At 31.4% G+C, this 23,198-nt stretch overlaps 1 protein-coding gene across 1 annotated transcript in view; it reads right to left on the reverse strand.

Moving 5' to 3' along the window:
• Nucleotides 1-23,198, reverse strand: part of qin (tudor domain-containing protein qin) — a 441,068-nt gene that overhangs the window by 406,561 nt on the left and 11,309 nt on the right. The gene's annotated exons all lie outside the window — the stretch shown is intronic.

Raw genomic sequence — 23,198 nt, forward strand, 5'->3', positions numbered from 1 at the left:
TTCCTGTATTAAAGTATAAATTTGAACTTTAAGTCGCTCATATTTTATTATATACGACTGGTTTGTGGACTATAAATTGGTTATATGTGGTAGTTTGTAGATGAGTTTGCTACATCATGTTGAAATTACATATAGTAACTTTCACACTTGATGTCACTTGCGAGGTATTTTGGCGCAATTGTTGTGTGTGAACCACACACAATCCTATAATTATGAATCGTGTAATGTTAGAGGCTGATTAATAGATCATACTAATGGCAACAACGGCGAAGATGTCCGAAGCTTGCGTGAAACATTGCTGAAATATCGTTTCTGGTGATATCAAGTGTGAAAAATGCAGTACACGAAATTTATTTTGAACTAAAATAATAATAACTCATCTTTTAAAATATTAATTTATTTTAGGTGTTAAATACAAATTTTAATCAAATTCTGTCTGTGAATTTATTAAATAGTCATGTAAAAAAAAATGCAACGCTCTAAATGTTGGAATGAGTTTTATCAACAGTAAAACGTTTTATTAAAAAACATTTTAATCGCATTGAACTCAATGTGTTTCATTTTAACACGCTTAGAATTTATATTCATTTTTAAAATGAAGTACTTACAAACATAAATTAGCGAGTTAAACTATTATCAATGAGAGAAATTGATATTCACAGTAGTTAATTCGTTAAAGTATCTTATAACTTAATGCTATCAATCTGAAAATTTCTTCGTTTTGGATTAGATTTAGTGAAAGCAGAACCTGTTTCTTTCCTTTAGCCTTTCATAGGTACCTACATCAGTTTAAATCTTTTTTTCCTCTTTTTTGTACTTTTTACATGTTCATGTTTCTGAGACTGCGTTACGCTACGTTTCTCACGTTCGTTTTATTCTCAAGAAGAAGTTAATTGATATAAATCGAGCATTCTAGCCGGAAATTCGACTAGACGGAAGTGAAATGGTTACATGTTGTGGCACGCATTCAAGGAAATATTGACGACATTAATGATCTTCATTCACGTTCGAGTTTCACAGACGTCATGGGAATTTTGGAGAATAAAATTTCACTTTCTTTTTCTTCTTGAAAGAATTTGTATGGTGTCAGAAATAATACATTGTTCAACCCTGCTATTAATCTTCCGTCTGTAACCCCAAAAGGAAAATGAATGTATTTATTCAGTTTAAAATATTTTAATATACTTTTATTATTGTTTATATGATTTTAATTATTTGGTTGTTAAATATTATTCCATTATTTTCTTAAATTTTTAAGTATTTCTTTCATTTGCCAGTTGTCTTTGAATATCTCTTTTTAGTATTTAATTTTAATTTAATTAGTTTTTCAGTTAGTTTTTTAGAACGGGCTTTTGAGATTTGTAAACGTATATCACGTTTGTTAATAATGAAAATGAGCAATTAATTAAAACTGGAATACCGAGATATTTAGAAAAATTTGGAGTAAAAGAATCTAGGAATACTGGGATATAAGAACATAGCACAATAAGGATGTGAACATCTAGTGATTTAGCGGTATAAGAATGTAGTAATGCATGAATATAAGGATATAGGTATTTTAAAATATAAAAATATAATGGTTAGGAATATGCTTAATAGAGAAATAGTGATCTAAATGTAAATGGAGTAAAAGATATATGATTAATAAGGATTTAATATAAGACATAATGCATGCCTTGCGTGATATAAAGGATACATGCTTATGTAATAAGAATCTGGGGGATTAAATGCATGAAAATATACCGATATAGGAATATATATAGATATATATAAATCTAGGGATACATACATTAAAAGATATTCCCAAAATCTGGGAACATAGTGTTTAGGAAATTCTATGATAAATTGTGATATGGGACATTGAAATCTAAGAATAAATAAATTTAGCGATATATGAATTGCAATATGTACAAATGTAGGGATATGGGAATCCAGGCACGCGGCGATGTAGGAATCTAGAAATTTAGAAATATACACCTTTGTATAACATACATGTTTCGTTCTACAGTACAAATGTCCTTCAATATTAAAGCTCGAAATATGTAAAAATGTCGAATTTTTCTGCCGGCGAAATGATAGCACATTCACAGAATTTATACATATATTTTCACAAAAAAGAAAGTTACATTGCAATTAATACAAAGTTAATAATGATATGATAATAATAATAATCCGTCTTTATTTTCTATTACTACGAGTACCTGCTTTAGTAAGGATTTGTATAACTTTTCAATTGTATTTTGTGGCAAATTATCCCAATCTATCTTAATAGCTTCTTATAATTGTTCAATCTTATTATACTGTTTTCCATTCTTATATACAGCACGTACTAGTTCTCCCCAATAATTTTCAATAACATTTAGGTCCAGGGAGCGTGCGGGCAACGGTAAAACCGATACGTTTTCTCTTTGAAAAAGTTGTTCTTCGATTTTAATTCGGTGAATTGCAGCGTTGCCATGTTGAAAAATAAATTAATTTTTGGTAATTCGTAGTGCGTGTTCATTAATTTGTTTTGAGATTAAATTTATATATTTTTGAGAATTCATTTTTCCCTCAAGAAACTGTACATTTGTTTTGCCTTTGTATCCATTCCGTTTAAATTCCAGCCCAGATCATTACACTACCACCACCCATTTGTCTTTGTTTTTTTACTAATCTTTCTTTTTTTAAATTATGGTAGTAAAATGAAAATGTCAGTAAAAAAAAATTCGTTTCCAATTCTTCGAAGACAAGTATTCTTGTTAATGTACAGTGAGTCCCAAAATTATTGGCACAGGGATACATTTAGAAAAAAAGGCATCAAACAAAGGGTTTGCAAAAGTATTTTTATTATTTTTTCTTTCATAACATGTTCTTTACACTCTAAGCTAACTGAACAATACAAAAGAATAACAATATTTATTGTAAACAAAAGAAAATAACAATTCATAACACAATGTGTACATTTTCGAGGTCACAAAATTATTGGCACAGTCTGCATTCAATAAGTCCAGTTGAATATCATGAGCTTCAAATGCTTTTGTTTTCCATAAGAACATTGTAACATTGCTTGGTGTATCCTTGACTCGCAAAGAGCGACGCTGAATTGTAAAAATTTACAGTAAATACAATTTTTACGAAAGTTTGTATTATAATGGTTAATAAAGGTAGAGAAACAAGTGTAGAAGTTAGAAATATTATAATTTCGCATTGGAAGAATGGGAAATCGTATAGAGAAATAAGTAAAATTATAGGAAGAAGCTATAGTACAGTAAGAAATATTATTAAAAAATATGAAAGGGAAGGAAAAATAGAAAATAAGTATGGACGTGGTAGAAAGAGAAGCTTAAATACATCAGAAGAACGTTTTATTGTAAGAAAAGTAAAAGAAGATCCGAAAACAAGTGCTCCCAGAATTACTGCAATGTTGGAAAATTTTTGTGGAAAAACAGTTTCTAATGAAACAGTACGAAGAGTACTTAGAAGACACTCTTATAATGGTCGTATCGCCAGACGAAAAGCACTAGTTAGTGCTATTAATAGAAAAAAACGATTAGATTTTGCCAAAAAATACATATTGAAAACTTCTGACTTTTGGTATAATGTAATTTTTTGTGACGAATCTAAATTTAATGTCTGGGGATCAGATGGTCGTTCAACAGTATGGAGAAAACCAAATGAAGAATTGAAGCCTAGAAATTTGCAACCAACTGTGAAGCATGGAGACGGTAGCGTCATGGTATGGGGGTGTTTCAGTTATTATGGCGTAGGGAACTTACATGTTATTAAAGAAACAATGAATAAAACAATGTATTTAGACATTTTGCGAAACAATTTAAAACAGAGTGCTTCAAAAATGGGTATTTTAGATAAGTTCCTGTTTTATCAAGACAACGATCCGAAACATAAAGCACACATTGTAAAAGAGTGGCTATTATACAATTGTCCCAGAGTTATCGAAACACCCCCACAATCACCCGATCCCAATCCTATTGAGATGATTTGGAACAAACTTGATGTCCAAGTACGAAAACATTGTATTACTAACAAAAATGTTTTGGAAACTAAATTAAAATCAGAATGGAATTCTATAAATATGGATTATATTAAAAAATTAATCGAATCAATGCCAAAAAGATTGGCAGAGGTAATTAAGCAAAAAGGCTATCCTACAAAATACTAGAAAGCGAATTTTCATTTAAGAATAGTACTATAATTAATTATTTTACAATATGTGCCAATAATTTTGTGACCTCGAAAATGTACACATTGTGTTATGAATTGTTATTTTCTTTTGTTTACAATAAATATTGTTATTCTTTTGTATTGTTCAGTTAGCTTAGAGTGTAAAGAACATGTTATGAAAGAAAAAATAATAAAAATACTTTTGCAAACCCTTTGTTTGACGCCTTTTTTTTTAAATGTATCCCTGTGCCAATAATTTTGTGACTCACTGTATATCGTGTAAATATATTATGTATATTGTCTGTTATGATCATATTCTTCTGTATAATTTTATAGATACTTGAATATATCAGTCACATCGTAAGTGTAATAACATTTTAAACCCATTTGAATACAGTTAGTATTCAGTTGGCGTTCTCGCTTTAATGATATTCTATATTCTCAGTAAGCTTTTTCGATTTCAACAACATCAAATAGAGCATTCACTTTGAGCATTATAAAATGAGTAAAATAATACAGACCATATGGCATAGACATATCTTTATGGGTAAGATACTATAAGTTATGTTCAGAGTTAATTTTAGCTTTAACAGAAAAACAAATTTCCACGAAATCCAATGAAAATAAAGTATGAGGTTCGTACCCAGTACAGTGGATATTCTATATAAGCAAATCTTTCGGGAGTGAGGTTTTGCGTATATCGTACAGGTCCTACATTGATTGATGTCTTGCCGAACGTAGAAAAGGACAGAAGAGAAAAATATCACGGTCACCGTTTGCGTATATCGTAAAGGTGCTACATTTCGAGCGAAGGAGACTGAACGTAAACAAACAGTGACCTACTAGAAGGACACTCCTAATGCAAGAATAAAACTTTTTTATTTTTGACTTTTTCATTACCAAACTTTTACCAATTAATTCTTGACATTTTTTCGATTAAAATGAGACAGTAAATACATATGTGCCGAATTACGTTGTGTTTGGTCTCATTTTAATCAGGAAAACGTAACGAATATGATGGAAAAAGTTATATAAAAAAATGGATGAAAAATAAAAAAATTAGCAATGCTCAAGTATTGCAAACAATCGAACAGACTTTTGATCTTTGCCGACTGCCACGACCGCAGTGTCTCTGTCTTCTTCACTCGCTATCCTCCTCTGCGTTAGAAACTTTTATCGTCAATTAAACCAGTAAATATAGTTCAAATTATGTATATCGTGTTTGGTCTCATTTTAATCGGAAAAATGTCAAGAATTAATTGGTGAAAGTTTGATAACGAAAAAGTCAAAAATAAAAAAGTTTTATATTTGCATTGGTATTGTCTCACGAATATACTAATACCCGGATCACGTTACATTTCCCGGCGAACGAATCTCGGGCGTCTCGAGGGGTCTTCCGCCCAGTGGTGGGGATAACATTTTTGCTTATATCGGAAAGGACATTTTTGCTTATATGGAATGAACACTGTACATAGAAGGACATTCCTAATGCAAGAATAAAACTTTTTTATTTTTGTTTTTTTTTGAAATTTGTTCCATCATATTTATAACATTTTTCTCATTAACACTTTAACGACCGCTCACACAACACGTGTGTGATAACCGGAATAACCGTTAACGACCGCTCACACAACATGTGTGTGATGCTACCGCCTAAGGTTGTTCACTGCCACACTTTCTGTGTGATAATTTATGAAAGTAAACAAGTGTAGATATTGCTATTGACTTCGTATTTCATCACCACATCTTCGATTTTAGGTAATTATTGCCTATTTTTAATATTACATTTTACACTACAGTGGTGTACCATGTAAATTATGGAGCAAATGTCGGCGCTCTACGAAATATTAAATTTGTTGTTACATTGTTGTCGTTTTTTGTTTTATGTTAACTTTTTCGTGAATTTAATAAAGTTCTTTTAAATTAATTCTTCAAAAATACTGCCGGCCCCTGGCGACGTTTGACTGCGTTGACGTGCGGTCGCTAAAGTGTTAAAATGAGACCAAACACGACGTACTTCGGGACATATTTACTTGTAATTTCGCATGTTACGCGTACATCCATGACTTTACTCCAATAAGATATTGCAAGTAAATATAACTCAAATTACGTCGTGTTTGGTCTCATTTTAGTCAGAAAAATGTCACGAATATGATGGAGAAAGTTATATAAAAAAATGGATGAAAAATAAAAAATTAGCAATGCTCAAGTATTGCAAACAATTGAGCAGTTGTTTGATCTTTGCCGACTGACACGACCGTAGTGTCTCTGTCTTCTTCACTCGCTATCCTCCTTTGCGTTAGAAACTTTTATCTTCAATTAAAGCAGTAAATATAGTCCAAATTATATCGTGTTTGGTCTTTTTTTAATCAGAAAAATACAAAAAATGTATTGGTAAAAGTTTGATAACGAAAAAATAAAAAATAAAAAAGTTTTTGGTGTAGTCTCACGGATACATTAAACCCGGATCACGTTACATTTCCCAGCGAGCGAATTTCGGGCGTCTCGATGGGTCTTCCTCTCCAGTGATGGGGATAACATTTTTGCTTATACAGTGTTCATTCTATATACGCAAAAATGTCCTTTCCGATATAAGCAAAAATGTTATCCCCACCACTGGGGAGAAGACCCCTCGAGACGTCAGAGGTTCGCTCGCCGGGAAATGTAACGTAATCCGAGCCTTAGTGAATCCGTGAGACAATACCAATGCAAATATAAAACTTTTTCATTTTTGACTTTTTCGTTATCAAGCTTTTACCAATTAATTCTTGACATTTTTCCGATTAAAATGAGACCAAACACGGTATAATTTGGACTATATTTACTGGTTTAATTGACGATAAAAGTTTCTAACGCAGAGGAGGATAGCGAGTGAAGAAGACAGAGACACTGCGGTCGTGGCAGTCGACAAAGATCAAAAGTCTGTTCGATTGTTTGCAATACTTGAGCATTGCTAATTTTTTATTTTTCATCCATTTTTTTATATAACTTTTTCCATCACATTGGTGACGTTTTCCTGACTAAAATGGGACCAAACACGACGTAATTTGAGTTTTATTTACTTCCAATGTCTTATTAGAGTAGTCATCGATGTACGCGTAATACTTGAAATTATAAGTAAATATGTTCCGAAATATATCATGTTTGGTCTCATTTTAATGAGAAAAATGTTACAAATATAATGGAAAAAATTTCAAAAAAAACAAATCAGAAATAAAAAAGTTTTATTCTTGCATTAGGAGTGTCCTTCTAGAAGGTCACTGTTTGTTTACGTTCGGTTTCCTTCGCTCGAGATGTAGCACCTTTACGATATACGCAAACGGCGACTGTGTTATTTTTCTCTTCTGTCCTTTTCTACGTTCGGCAAAACATCAATCAATGTAGGACTTGTACGATTACGCAAAACCTCAGGCCCGAAAGATTTGCGTATATATATAGAATGAACACTGTATCGTAAAGGACGTTTTTGCGTATATAGAATGATTACTGTATTGTGTTCCGGCTTATTATATTACCACGTACTGTATTCTTACCACGTGGTCAGCTACCACGTGGTTTATTTCTGACGTTGTATAACCATTCATTATATCCAAATCTCTTCAAATTCCTAAATTTCCAAATTTTCATATTCCATTTACAAATACTTAAGTTTTCACATTTTCAAACTCGAAAATTCCAGAACTTTTTATTAGTTAACATCTAAAATTTATAAATAAAAAACTTATAAATTTCTAAATTTTTCAATTTTCAAATTTAAAACTTCCTAAATAGATTTTTAATTCTTTTAAATTGCCAAATTTCCAACAGAAATTCTTAACTTCCAAACTCTTAAACATTTAAATATCTGAAAATCCATGTTTCTGAATTTTCATGTTTACAAATTCTAAAATATCTACGTTTCTAAATTTTAAAATGTGTAAATACCTACATTTCTTAATTTTTGACCCTTAAATTCCTAAATACTTGAATATTCAAATGTTCAATCCGCAAATTTCCACTGATGCAAATTGTCACATCCTCATGTGCATAGATTTCCAAGCTTTTCAATTCAGAAATTCACCAAGTCCTGAACCAATCAAAAATCAACGAATGAAAGAGCCTCAATTTTCTACATTACCAGTTTATTTTGCCTTACTGTACGTAAAACCCATAATTTTTATATAAAAGGTGAATTAATACCTGTACATACACCTTGGTTAAATATGTAAGGGAAAAATAATATTGTGCCTATTAAAATTTGCCAATAAGTTGTATAATAAATTGTTTAAAAATATTATTTCGGAGGTGATGAAATATCCACGCTTAACAACTAGAACAATTGTTTTAATACTTGTTTTAGTACTATTCACTCTATTCATCGCTTCCAATAAGAAAATTCAATTTTCACGGGAAAGAGAAACCACGGAACGTGAACATTCCCATTGAAACACGAAAAATTTGCTTTGCCTCCGTTTTTCCTCTTTTTTCGGTTCGCTTTTCCATTAAATGATACAGGTATCGAAACGAAACAGCAGGTTTTCGAAAACAGTATCGAGGTACGATGAGTTTCGTCACCACAAAAATGCAAAACATTGAGAGGGAGATAGAGGGAGACAGAGAGAAACAGAACAGATGCCCAGAGGGCAAACGAGGTAAACGGTTTGATGGATTTACTAATTAAACATGGAAATTAAAAGATTGTACGTTGAATACTATCGAGAGAAAATCGAGACGATTTTTACGCCAAATAAAACGTATTTCTTACCGACTTTCCTTCTCTTGCATAAACCTCTGAGAAACTACAAAAATTAAAGGTATATTTTACACCTCAATATTTCACTACTACTTTATTTTCGAAATTTGAGTATTTATCAAGTATTTGTAAGAAAGATTATTTATATCGTAGAAAATGAAATAAAAAGTTGTTTATTCTACAATCAATGAATATTACAAATCAATTAATGTAATTATTAATACCACTACAATAGGTATGTTACTTTAGTAAAATGTCCGTTCTTATCTGCATCAATAATATTACGAAGAATGATTGATAACGAACTACTGTAGAATTAATGACAATATTTATTTGTTGAATAACATTCATAAATTCTTAAATTAATGAACAGGTAGTAATTGTCACTTTATATGTAAACAAATTTTTTACAAATACTTTGGCGGTTCAGGTAGCTATGTAGAAGGGCTAGGAAAAGTAAAGGAGAGGGAGAACGTTTCGTCCGGGACCTGCTAGTTGGACTCATCAGTAAGGCGTTCTAGTAGGCCCTTGCCTTAGACGCCGCGATGTAAGGAAGGGATGGACAGGAACAATATATATAAATAGGAGAAGGCTCTTTAAGTACTAGCGAGAAAGTCTAGGTCTCGATCCTATGCACCGTCTAGTGGCGATGAACGTGGGAGTGAAACCGCCACATCACCCCTCTTCTACTAGCACTAGAAACTAGCAACGAAAATATTTTATTACATATTTCTCACTCACTTTTTTATATTTTCTATTCTGGTATACCTTCCTTATAATTCAGTTGTACATTTCGGAAACACCCTGTATTTTCGAAATATCACGATTTGAAATTGACTATTAGATATTATATTAAATTATTCTAAGTATTACTCTTAAAGCACCTATACCTGTATAAGTACTAGAACAATCATCTGGATAAAAGAAACTGTAACAGAAACATATCTAAAGAATGCCATCCACGGCAAATTATTATCGACATATCGATAACAAGCTCGTTACTGTGGATCCATGGGAAATCCAATTACCCGGTACCAATGATTTTTCCGCAAGTATTAGGCCTGCCAGTTTAATTGCCAGCCGTGTGAAACGAAAGTTCACTCTATTTTCGTAACAGAAAACGCGTATCGACGGTTCGTGGTCATGAAAAGGCCGCCATTATTGGTCGTGCTGGTGCAGATCCATTGTTTATCGCGCATTTAGCGGATAAACAGCGAATTGAGGCAAACACCAGAGGTTCGTCGGGGTTGGTTCTATGGTGAAAGGGATGAAACATAGAGAGAGGGAGAACGCGAGAGAGAGAGAAAGAGGGAGGTGCCAACCACGTTATTGTCACGTCACAGAATCGTGAGGTATAGTAAATGCCATGCATGTTTAATCAGTTAGAATTATGGCTCGTCATGTAGCAGTTTTAACGGATCATTCGTTGCCTAGCGATCGTCCTCGTGCCACGACATTTTGTTTTTTCACCCTTTTTCATTTCAAAGCTGACATGGAACAAAAAAATAGAAAGTTACGAGGATGAGTCGCTTTTAATGCTGACTACAGAAGATATGTAACTTCACTGATTGCAAACATTCGAAGCAAGGGGATGCTTTATAATAATATGTCTGGTCATATATTGATAGATGACATTTAACCCTCAGAAATAGATTCGAACGAGGATACGAAAGTCCCTGAGTTTATTCGGATACATAGTACTGTAACACTGATTTTATATAACTTTTATAGGGTTGACCAAAAAATGATGTCGTTTTTGTCAGTAGATGACATTTACATATTTAATTTATGTTTCAAATACTTCAAGAAATGTATTCATAGCCTTGAAACTTTCATTTTATGATATCTTATTAGAAAAGTAGTATTAAATATAATGAAATCATTTGTTATGGATGGTTAAAAATAGAAGACGTAAAGACTGATTTTATAACTACAAAATATATCAGTGAAGAAAAACTACAAAAATAACTATTGACGATTTTATTTCTTTTTAAATACTTCACTTTTTTCAATAATAAGCTTGTCTTTCTTCAGAAGTGGATTGTGGTGTTCTTTATTCTTGTGTCTTAATACTTCATATTGTACTTATTCTGTGTTCCTAATCTTCTAATTGTCAGTGTGGTCTTCCGGCTGACCATAATAGAAATCAATGTTTCAAAAGAAGAATGATAGAATTCATGCATATTTTTATTAAAATAATAATATATTAAAGGTAAGACTATATTGTTCTGAACAAAAAATTGGTGTCACTAGCAATTTGTAAGAACTTTCCAGTTTTTAATGAAGTTTGAAAATATGTATAGAATGTAATTGTCTATTTTATTAATTACATATTTAACAAGTAAAATAATAAAAAAGCAATACAGTAGAATAATGTAATAATTAGATAATATAAACTAAAATTGTGAAATAATGAAGTATAATGAAAAATTTCAATGGTAAACTGGTAACATGGTAAATGATAAAAATAGCGAAATAGTAAAACAGTAGAATGGTACAATAATGTATAGAGTAACGGTTGAAAATTGTGAGTGTCCCTAATTTTTTGATCAGAGGCTATGAAACGTTGGTGGAACAAATTTTCAGAAAACGCATTGAACGAGGGCAAAAATGTATCGCGATCGAAATAATGCGCAAACCTGTTAAATTACTTTCTTCGGGACGTGGAAATAGCGCGTTTGTTTTTCAAGTCTTTAATTAGCGGACGGATTAATAATTAATGGGGCGAAGATTAAAAGCCCAAGCTCGGCAAACTGCGGCCGAATTCGCGAATTAATAAGTCCGAGAGAAAACACAGCCGCAGGAATATCGACGTTAAAACTGGTCTCTATACCGTCGGAACAGTTCGAATTTTTTTTCGTTTTTTATAATAGGAAGCAAAAGTTCTACGCAACTCTAATCAAGATTCAGGCAACGATAATAGGAGGTTGGTAAACTGTTTCTGAATTTCGTCAGGGATCAACGCGTTTCTTGAAACTCGATGGAGACATTTCTCCCATGTTTCAGCTCCAGCTAACTTTGCACTTTAAGTTTCTGCACAGGGATACTCCGATTAATTAGCGGTTACGTGTTCGCGATCTTCTTGCTTCATTCTCGATCTAAACTAGAAAATTTTCAATCCCGATGTTCACTCGGGATCTATACAATCCGAGACATAAAGACCACCTTTCTATAAGTATTATGGCTTCAAATATTTGTTTTTAACACACTAATGTCTGTAAATTGTACGAAATTACCGAACCTATCTCATATCACTGGCTATTATTTCATAATTAAATATGAAAGTGTAATAATCTAAATGAAACTTTGTATATATCTTTAATATAACTTTCAATAGTTTTGGTGGAATGATGAAATGTATAGCAGTTAGATACAGCATCCGCACATAATTTATTGAAAAATTTTCATTGTTACGATCTGTCATGGTTGAAATGTTTGTACCACAAGAACTGTTGCGGAAAGCCAAATATTAAGGGGGAAATACCTTTAGAATCTTAAAAAATTGAAAATTTTTTTTTTTCCCATAAAATGTTAGTGCAACATCTTAAAAATATGGTCTCCAAATTTTAAACCGAAATACCGAACCCTTTTGAAGTTATGGCCGATTAGTCGCGAGTATTCACGCGTTCAGTGCGGAGGACTGAAACTTTAAACGCGTTTTTCTCAAAACTACATTTTAACAATTGGTGTGGCTGATAACTCAAAAACTAGTTTATCAATCGCACTCAAATTTTTTGCACATATCCATGACAATAGTATCTAACATATGAACCTAAATGTATGAAATAAATTGAACATTAAAGTCCTTTTTATTGCAAAATAGTGCAAAAATTTTTAGGAAAATTCAAAGTTTTTCTTTAAAATCGCGCCATTTCTTCAATTTTACACATTTTGCACATTTCTGAAGTTCATCTACTAACTGTGAATGTTAGTTTTCGAAACATTGTCTGCAAACTTGTTTCAGACCAATGGATCTAAGGCTAGAACCCACACCGATTCACGAGACGCGTCAAACACTTCCAGGAAGGACTGTTATAATTCCGCCATTCTTAAATGTATTTAAAAATAAAATATATTGTGTAATAGGCAATAGTTATAATAAATTATACCTGAAATTTCAAAAACGCAAAACAAAGATATCTTGTACAAAAAAATTCACAAAAATCAGCCTATTTTCATCGGTCTAAAGGTATTTCCCCCCTTAAGAAAAGTAATTTTTTACACTTAAGTAAACACGACTGAACACGACGAAGAAAGTTGTAACACTATCCTACATTAATCTAACTTTAAAAATTTTTAAATTTGAAATAGCTAATGCAAACCCTAGGACTCGTACTATTTCAATTTGAAGCTTTGTTTCTTGAACGTTACAGTAAAATTTGTCACTAATATTGTAAATATAAAATTGTTCACATTAAACAATCAATTAATTTAAATTAAAAACGTTTATGAAAAGTTTGAACAGTTATTTTTAGCAAACTAGGATTAAAATTGATGTGTCAGGACCACCATTTTTTGGTATGTTTATTTCATCAAATTGCGTCAGATTTTTAACGTTTTGAAATCAGCCATTTCATTTGCAATCTAATACGAACATGCATTTGAATTCTGTGTTCATTTTTCTGTATTTTAAGTTTATACAGAATTAATTATTTCGTTTCATTGCAATACAATCACGCATGTAAAATTTACGCAGCATTTGCGTAAAATGCGATCTGCAGTATTTTTCAATTGTATAAAACGCAATAACTTAAAGAATGTAGGAAATTAAATTTTCATACAAAATAGAGTTATCCTATTTTTATTTAAAACAAGTTCATTTAAATTTCGCGTTTATTACTATAATTTTTGACATTTTTTTAAATGAATTATTTCGATATTCGTGAAAAATATAAGATTGGTATTTGTTCTTCTAAAATATATCTACCATTTTTTATTTATTTTATTGTATTTAATATCTTCCAAATAACAAAATTCGACAATAATTATTGCAACAAATCTTTCCTTTATTATATTTAGTACTCTCGATATGATCGAATTCGACAAAAACTGCTATGACTACTATTAGTGATGGCTGCAAGAATTGCAAAAAATATTTGATCGATCGTACTGCAAGATGCACGGTAAACGAGAATCCGAATTACGCAAAGGGGGAATGGTTGAATCGCATTTTTTGCCAGTTTCCGATAGGATAGCACCTAATGGAGAATATTAATAATTGCGGAGAGTTTCTAAAGCGGATTTGTTTGATCAGTAATAACGACGAAGCCATGGACAATTGAACGCTCAAAATTCGCCGATCATCCTCCTGCAGAAACACATACGTAAAAGTACACAAATACGCTCGAAATTCGCAGCCTTCTACCAACTTTTAAATAATTCGTTAGCTTCTCTGCATGTGCGTCATAGCGTCGGCTTCATTTAGTGACGATTAAAAGATACGATGAATTAATTAGAATACCCAACGAGCGGGTTGTATCTAATGAGTGGGAGGTATCTAATAAGTATGTTATGACTGCGAACACGTTTGTATTATGACGATAGTTTGTTGTGCGAAGTACTTAGATCAATGTTTATTTCTACAATACCTCTTTGAACGTTTGTTCTGTTTTACAAATCCTTGGAGTCGTTCCAAATCCTTTAATCCTTCACAAATCCTTCTGTATTACAATTTTTGTAGTATGGATGAGGAAAATAGTTTTCTAATTTTCTATTGGCTACTAAAATTTGGGCGGAAATGGAAATCGGAGTGACATATGTAGTAGATCTGGGTTTTTCTAAAAAGTGAACGTAGCAAGTAATAAAACCGAGCAATACCTCGACGTACTCGATAAAAATACTCGATAGAATGTAACAACTTGTTGGGTGTTAGTGCCGCTACGGGTAAAGAACTTACTGATTTGAAATTATGCGAAGAACAGTCTGTTATTCTATCGACAGAAAGTATCAAGGTCTAATACTCTGGGTGTTGTATTGTATTTTACGACATAACGCTGATGTCGCTAACCAATCTTTTTAAAAGTGTTCAAAAAAACATCGTGAAAGCTTAATTACTAACACTACTGCAAAATTCGACAAAATTCCCCTGAAATTATGATCCTATTTGTAAATAAATGCACACTGCATTTAATCGAATCGAAATATCATTAATTTAACTTCATCAATTAATTATTAATACCATTTGTTATTGTAAATATTTATGCACACGCCTTCTCGTATAAATCAGTATATTACAAGAATAATATGTATCAAATAACTAACTTATATTTCTAACTGTAAACAGAAAAAATTAAACAAAAAATCGGTTTTTGAACTTCCCGTGGCAAATACAATACTTACTGATACAATATTTAGTTATGACAAAATTCTGTTTCCCCATTTAAGGTGTATTTAATATTCTTTGGATATTAAGAACTATTAATAAGACGCTACTTTCATTATGTGCTATTTGGAAAAAGAGTTAAAACATTGCTAAATTCTAATGTTATTTTTGTCAAATAATATAATAGTTTTAATATTTATAACGCTCACAGTACGTAAAAACATAGTTCGCTTTGTAATAAATTTTGCAGACGATTTAAAAATCGTCATTTATTTATTTTATTTTTATTTTAACGAACCGACGATGTATAACATATAAAATTATATAAAAAAAAAATGAAGAAAAAAGAATTAAAGTGGAAACATTACTATGATAACATTGTTGTACAATATATTCCCAATTTTTATAGTGTGCAAATATCGTTCTCAATAAATTCTATTCTAAATTCAAAACGATCTCGAATATCGATAAACGGTATCACACGTTGTTGCAGAATTTCCACTTAACGTGCTTGAAGCAATTATTACGATACTCCAACCCCTCGGAATGTTCGAATGTAAAAACTGGAATTTTTCGTTTATCGAGAGTTCGATATATATTTTTTAACGAGCAGAAATAGCAGTGAGTGGTAACTGATCGTTGAAAATAATGGTTATCGACGCATTCCATCCTCCAAATATGCACCTGGGGTTGTGAAATTTCAACGCGTTTCTTAAAATTTGAGAAATTACACGGTAAACGATCGAAACCATTTCAACGGTGGAAACACAAACGTTTAAATTACAACAAAATAACCAAAGCAAACTTTGGTATAAACTTTCTTCAAAATGTACGAGTATATTCGAGTTCTTTTTATGAGTCAAACAGATTCGGCATTATGAACAAGGGTTAATATTAGCTACAATTTTACTAGTTTCTAAACTACAATTAATTTAAGAGAATTTCCAGTGTGTTAACTGCATTTCACCCAAAAGACATAAATGAAAATTCCAAATTTGTAAATCTCCGTATCATCAAATTACGAAATTTTTTAATTTCTGTAGTACCAAATTTTTATATTTCTTAATTTTTCGCGGTACCAAATGTATATATTAAAGAAATTGCAACTTATCTAACAAAATAGGGATTTAAGAAATTTTTTAATTCTTAAATTTTTAATATTGCAAATTTCAATTTACGAAATTACCGAACTTTTGGAAACACCAAATTTCCAAATTACAATATTATTACATCATTAAATTTGCAAACTGTTAATGTGGACAATTGTTAATTTCTAAAATACTATATTATTACTTTTTTTAAATATTTGATTGAACTATCAAATATTTAAAGTTCAAAATTATCTACTTAAATACTAATTTACAAAATTTTCATGTAAGTAAATCTCTTAATTTTTTATTTAAACAATTTTTTTTTCAATTTCATTTCACGGTTATCAAATTACTGAATATTCACATTTTCAAATTATTAAATTTCTAAATTACTATGGGTCATTTCACTCCAAATCGATCGAATCGAATTTTTGCTCATTTTTGCTAAAATAAGCTTCACGTATGAATTTTTTTCTCAGAAACTACTTAACCGATTTAGCTAAATTCTTTTTTGTTTTATCCATGAAGGATTGGGCTATTTTAAAATATTTTTTTTAATTCCGTGAATTTGCTATAAAATGTTGCAAAACTTAAACAAATTCTTCTTTTGCGTATTTTTCAGTAAGGGGCGTAAAGGGTTTAAATTTTAAAAAAATATGGTCATATTCGTTGAAGCTTCCCGTTTACGATGAGCCCTTCAGAACGATGGAGCCTCAAAAACTGACGTCACTACAAGCTGGAAAAGATGTGGGGTTACTTCGTTTTAGGTAGGTGAGTTGCGCGCGCAGCTTGCTTTGGATCCAGTGACATAAAACAACCGATCATAGCAGTTGAGCTGGCGACTCGCCAACCTAAAACGGAGGTACCCCGCATTTTTTCCAGCTTGCAGTGACGTCAGTTTTTGAGACTCGATCGTTCTGAAGGGCTCATCGTAAACAGGAAGCTTCAAAGAATATGACCAAATTTTTTAAAACTTAAACCCTTTACGCCCCTTACTGAAAGAAACGCAAAAGAAGAATTTGTTTAAATTTTTCAACATTTTATAGCAAATGGATGGAATTAAAAAAATATTTTAAAATAGTCCAAGACATCATGAATAACACAAAAAAGAATTTAGCTAAATCAGTTAAATAGTTTCTGAGAAAAAAAATTCATAATTGAAGCCTATTATCGCAAAAATAGGCAAAAATTGTAAACTTTGAAGGATTGTTATTCCTTAACAAATTCAAAACCGGCAAAATGATGACTTAAACCCTTCTCCAATTTTATATGGACTACAACATATTTTGATTAGAGCAAAATTACAGATGGTGACGTCTAAAAATGGTCGATTTGGCGTGGAATGGTCGTATATTACTAAACTAAGCGAAATTCTTAAATTTGCGAGCTATTAAATTTTGTAATTTTTGAATCAATGAAACATTGTAGTTACTAGTAGTATGTATGCGTGTATGCAACTGATGCGTGAAGCATGTATATAGCGACGAGTCCTGTCCTTTGCTTCTGCTTTTCTAGGCTGTTTTCTAATGTATTGCACGTCACATGGTTTGTAACGTAATATATATTGTGAATAAATAGATAACCAATAGAAGCCAAAGTATATTGATTGCATCCTACACCAAAAGAGAATATCTATTACTTTATATCATCCCATAATTTTAACAGTTATCAAGTCATCAAATATTCACTTTACCAAATTACTAAAATTTTAAAATTCACAAAATTATAAAAAATAAATTTTGAAATTGATTTTGTCAAATAATAGTTAACAAATATTCGACGTAAATTTCCTTTTTACCTCAGAAATATACATGTAACAATTCCATAAATGTATTATTTTTAGGAGAAATTTCATTCTATGTGAATTTCTACAAGGACATTCACACAATGCGTAATAACAATATGTCGTAACGACAATCAGTGTTTATAGGTCGTAAAGTCGAAATTCGTATCCATTTCATTTAAAAACGATAAGAAATATAAAGTAATTCTAAAAGTACCGAAACAAGGACTGGCATAAATGCAGCACGCACCACAGAACCTGCTAAATATTATCAACGATCGGTTCAAAATTGCCCAAACCGACGAATTAAATACCTCTCAATTAAGCATCAAAAGCAGCAGGATAATTACGCAATGCTAATGAGCATCGTGTTCCCAGAAAACACATTTCACGATCGAAAATCGACGTTCCGTTATATCGACGAACACGAAGAATACGTTTTACAAACCCGGTTGAACCGAACTCGTCGTGGAAACTTGGAAAATATTGAAAGCAAAGAGGAGAATCGCAATCTTCTTTGGAGACATTTAAGCGTCCAGGCGTTTCGCGGAGAAAGCAGTTCGAGGAAGAAAACGATAAAAGCGAGGAAAAAGGGCTGAAAGTTCTTGGACGAATTTTACAAGCGAATTCGTTAATCTGGCTTGGAAGTTCGAGGAAGACCGATCGAAAGAAATATCCGCTCGTCTGTAAAAACTGCGAAATCTCTCTTTGGAATTTCGAACAGAAACGTTTAAAGAATGATTAAGGCGATTGAACGAATTAAAAAGTATCTTAAATTGAAATTCAGCTTCATACTACACTAACGATCTTAGAAGAAATTAACTTGCTTAGAAGACAAAGTTAATCATACCTTGGCTTTATGTACCAGTCAATTAGCTGTATTAATTAATTTAATTAAGTTCGAAGAAATCAAAGATTGTCGACATGATTCTTTTTCATTACATTCATTAATTAGGACTGTTATTTTAATTAAACGCGATATTGTGTCGTCGGAGTATATTCAGTAGATTAAGGCAGTTTTTATACCGACTATTTATCTTTTAAAATTGCAAGTTTTTTATAAAATTCATAAGTTTTTGATCATCATTTATGGACGAAAACATTTTACCTTTTGCAATATTTTCTTCCATATTAGGCGATAAAAATTTTGCAAAAGTTTTGGAAACACTTTTATCTTTTAAAAAATAAAAATGTAGGGAAAATAAGTCCCATTATTCATTAATCTCCGACTAGATACATTATCAAATTTTCAAATTAAAGAACTTTCAAAGGGTCTAGTCGAATAAGGTAGTTAAATGTATCTCCTCGAGACAAATGAAATATCCTATTCATTTTTGTTAACCTATATGAATATAGGTTCAAAGTGTGTTTGTGTGTGGATTTAATAATAATTTGACAACTTGATTATTTGAAAATTTGGAAATGTAGAAAATTGTTAAATTAGGAATTCGGAACATTTAGAAATTAACAAATATGAGAATCTAAAAATTTAAAAAATGAGTAACTTGAGACTTGCGGGATGTAAGAATTTGAAAATTAAAAAATTTGGTAACAAACTTGTCATAAGTACTTGTGCAATGATATTGTAAATTTTTCTTAATTTCTTTATAAGACCCACAAATATTACCTTATATAAACAATATTTTCAATAAAAATCAATAAATTTAACTATCACAAACTTAAATAAATATAATGTATTCACATCGATAGATTGCTCTTTAATTGTCCATTTTATTTGATTACATTATACGTGATTTCTTATTTTAAAGAAAGTTTCTCCGTGTTAGTAGCAAATCTTAGAATATATCCTGCCTGGTTGTCGCTGTAAGTCCCATAAATTATACACTGATTTACCGTCATCCTTGGAGGATGTGCCTCTTAATCAGCGATAGTGCATGTAGTTTATGCAAGACGCCGTTCTACCTCATTTTCTTCACACTTCCGGGGTATATTCGAATAACAGTTTCCATGAAAATTGTATAGGGCGAAAAGACTTGGTAGGCATGATCAAGGAAAACGTATCCATCATCGTTCCATGATTTACGAGATTTACAGAAGAACAAATTTCGGAATAATTCTTCATTCTTATATGTGAGACAAATTTTCATGAATAAGTTATGCAAAACATGTAGTATCGTAATAGTGAAAAATCGATCAGTGTTAGAAAATATTATTTAGATTAATGATTAAACAGTAATCGAACGCTTCTGATTTAGTCGATATTCAATTCCGTTATTCGTAATATCACTAAAGAAGTACAAGTTTTTTAATCAGTTATTAGTTCAAGTATTAAATATGAATATAATACAATTTTTACCAATAAATTTTCGAATACTGTATCCTCAGATACAGTACATATTCACTCCGTAAATGTTACTTTTGCCGGTCTCGATTGTAACATTTACGGTAGAGGTCTTACATTTTTTGTAGTGTGCCGAACGTAGAAAGAGACAGCGATACAAAAGACAAGGAGGGATAGAATTTTGAGCGTTCGGCAAACATGAAAGACTCGTGCGTGTTCTGTCTTTTAAATTTAAAAATTAAAATTCTTTATTTTTGATTTTTCGTCAATGGAACTTTTACCATCGTATTTGTCTCGCTTTTCTGATTAAAATGACACCAAACACGATATGATTACGATCGTAATTACTTATGTAACAAGTCATAAAAGTTTGGGATGTAACATTTACGGTAGAGGTGCGAATTCCTCCTAAAGGCTTGCTATACAAGTAATTATGATTTTAATTATACTGTGTTTGGTACCATTTTAATCAGAAAAACAAGACGAATACGATAATCAAAGTTTCATAGACGAAAAACTAAAACTAAAGAATTTTGATTTTTGAATTTAAAAGACAGAAGACGCACGAGTCTTTCATGTTTGCCGAACGCGTCAACCTTCTGCTTCTCTTTCTTTTCCATTCGCCGTCCTCTTTTATGTTAAAAACTTTAATCACTCGTTACACACGCAATTGTTAACGTAATTACATCATGTTTGGTGTCATTTTAATCAGGAAATCTAGACAAAAAGAACAGTAAAAGTTTCATGAAAAAATAGTAAGAAATAAAAAAGTTACAATCTTTTCCTTTGCTTGCATTAGTATGTGTCTCACCGATATTCAATCCTCGTCGTTTCGGCGACCGATCGTGTTTCATTCTTGACTGATTTCGAGGGGGATCCCCCCAGTAGTGGGGATAGAATTTTAACATTTACGGTAGAGATCTTTTTAACATTTACGGAGTGAATACTGTACACGGATTGTAAATACTTGAATACAATTGAACACTCAATTGTAAATTACCAAAATCATATAAATTTTTAAATTTTAAATTACAAATTTCCCAATATTCAAATATTCCAATATCCGATATATGAATACTTATAAACTCAAATTTCAAATTTAGAAATATTAGGTAAAGAAAAAAATTCTGAGCGTTTTTCGCTACATGTTTTTTGGCTGCCACATTGGCAAAAAACGATGTTTCTTACAAGGAAAGGCACGCAAGTGTCCCCCTCCGATTTTGATAAAACTTCGTAGGTTTGTTAAGCAGGCAAAAATAAGGGACACGTATTTTTTTTTATCGGCTGAGACGCGGGTTTAAGGGGTGAAACGAGCCCTTAAAGTTTCGACCCCTTTTGGCTATCTCGAAAACCATACGAGATACATTAAAATTTTTAATAGAAAAGTTGTATGGTTTCTTGCGTATAATGACAGGATGTTAACCAATTTTGCAAAATACAATTTGTTTATAACAAAAAAATTTTTCATAACCTTATTTTACAATTTATTCAAATTTGTATAATGACAAAAAGTGTAGAGAATTTTATTACAAATCCATTGGTATATATATATACAATATTGCCTCCTACAATTCCTCAGATTTTTATCATAAAGGTTCGCGCGCGCGACCGCTGACGCTCCACTAAATCGGATGAAGTCGGACGATATTACACTGTCAGTCAACATTATTTATAAGCATAAATGAGAAACGATTACATTTGCGTTATAATTAACATTTATCGTTAAAGTACAGAGGTATTCTATATGTTAATTTCATTAGAAATGATTCAAACGGTTTTCGATGCCCCATGCACATGAAATAATTGCTGCGTCACTACATATGTGGCATAGTGGTTCATTATGTGATGCATAGCAAAATACGGGATTTTGAAAATGAAGTCTTGACGATATGTATCTACTTTATACCATGGAGTATTTGAACCTCAATTACAGCAGACCATGTTCAAGGCGATGAATATTTATTTTTGTTATGGCTTCGACATCCGGAAAACTTACAAAAGAAAATTTTTAAACCTGGTTAACAGAAGTTTATTCTCCAAATACAAACAACAAAACAGCTCTATTATTAGATTCTTGGAGCGCGCATTGTTGTCGTAGGGTTATTTATGATTCTAACTGGAACTACAAAATATTTACAACTATTATACGTGTACGGATTTCGCGTATGGAAAAATTTTGTTTGTCGCTTTTCGGACATAGTTGTTATATTGCAATATGACATTAATCTCCACACACGAGATAGCATTTTAAAACTACAATGACTTGTTCATAATCAGTTTTCTTCACCACGATTTGAAAATTTCATTTTATGATATAAAAGTGGATTCATATCGTCAAAACCACCTCATTTTCCAAATACAGTAGAATTTTGCTATGCATCACATAATGAACCACTATGCCATATACATATGCCGTGACGTACCAATTATTACATATACTTAATGTCGGAAACCGTTGTGTTTGAAACATTTTTTCGAAGAATACCATTATTGCCACGATTATGTTCCCTAACTTATTCAAACTATTAGTTACCTATAAAATTGACATATACATAGAATACCTATGTACTTTAACAATAAATGTTTTGTAATACAAATTTAATAAAATTAACATTTATGTATAACGTAAATGTAATTGTTTCTCATTTATGCTTATAAATAATGTTGGCTGACAGTGTAATATCGTCCGACTTCATCCGATTTAGTATAGTGTGGAGCGTCACCGGGGCGTGCGCGAACCTTTATGATAAAAATCTGAGGAATTGTAGGAGGAAATATCGTATATATATATACCAATGGATTTG

The sequence above is a fragment of the Megachile rotundata genome, chromosome 14 (assembly GCF_050947335.1).
Source record: "Megachile rotundata isolate GNS110a chromosome 14, iyMegRotu1, whole genome shotgun sequence".
NCBI classification, from domain to species: Eukaryota; Metazoa; Arthropoda; class Insecta; order Hymenoptera; family Megachilidae; genus Megachile; species Megachile rotundata.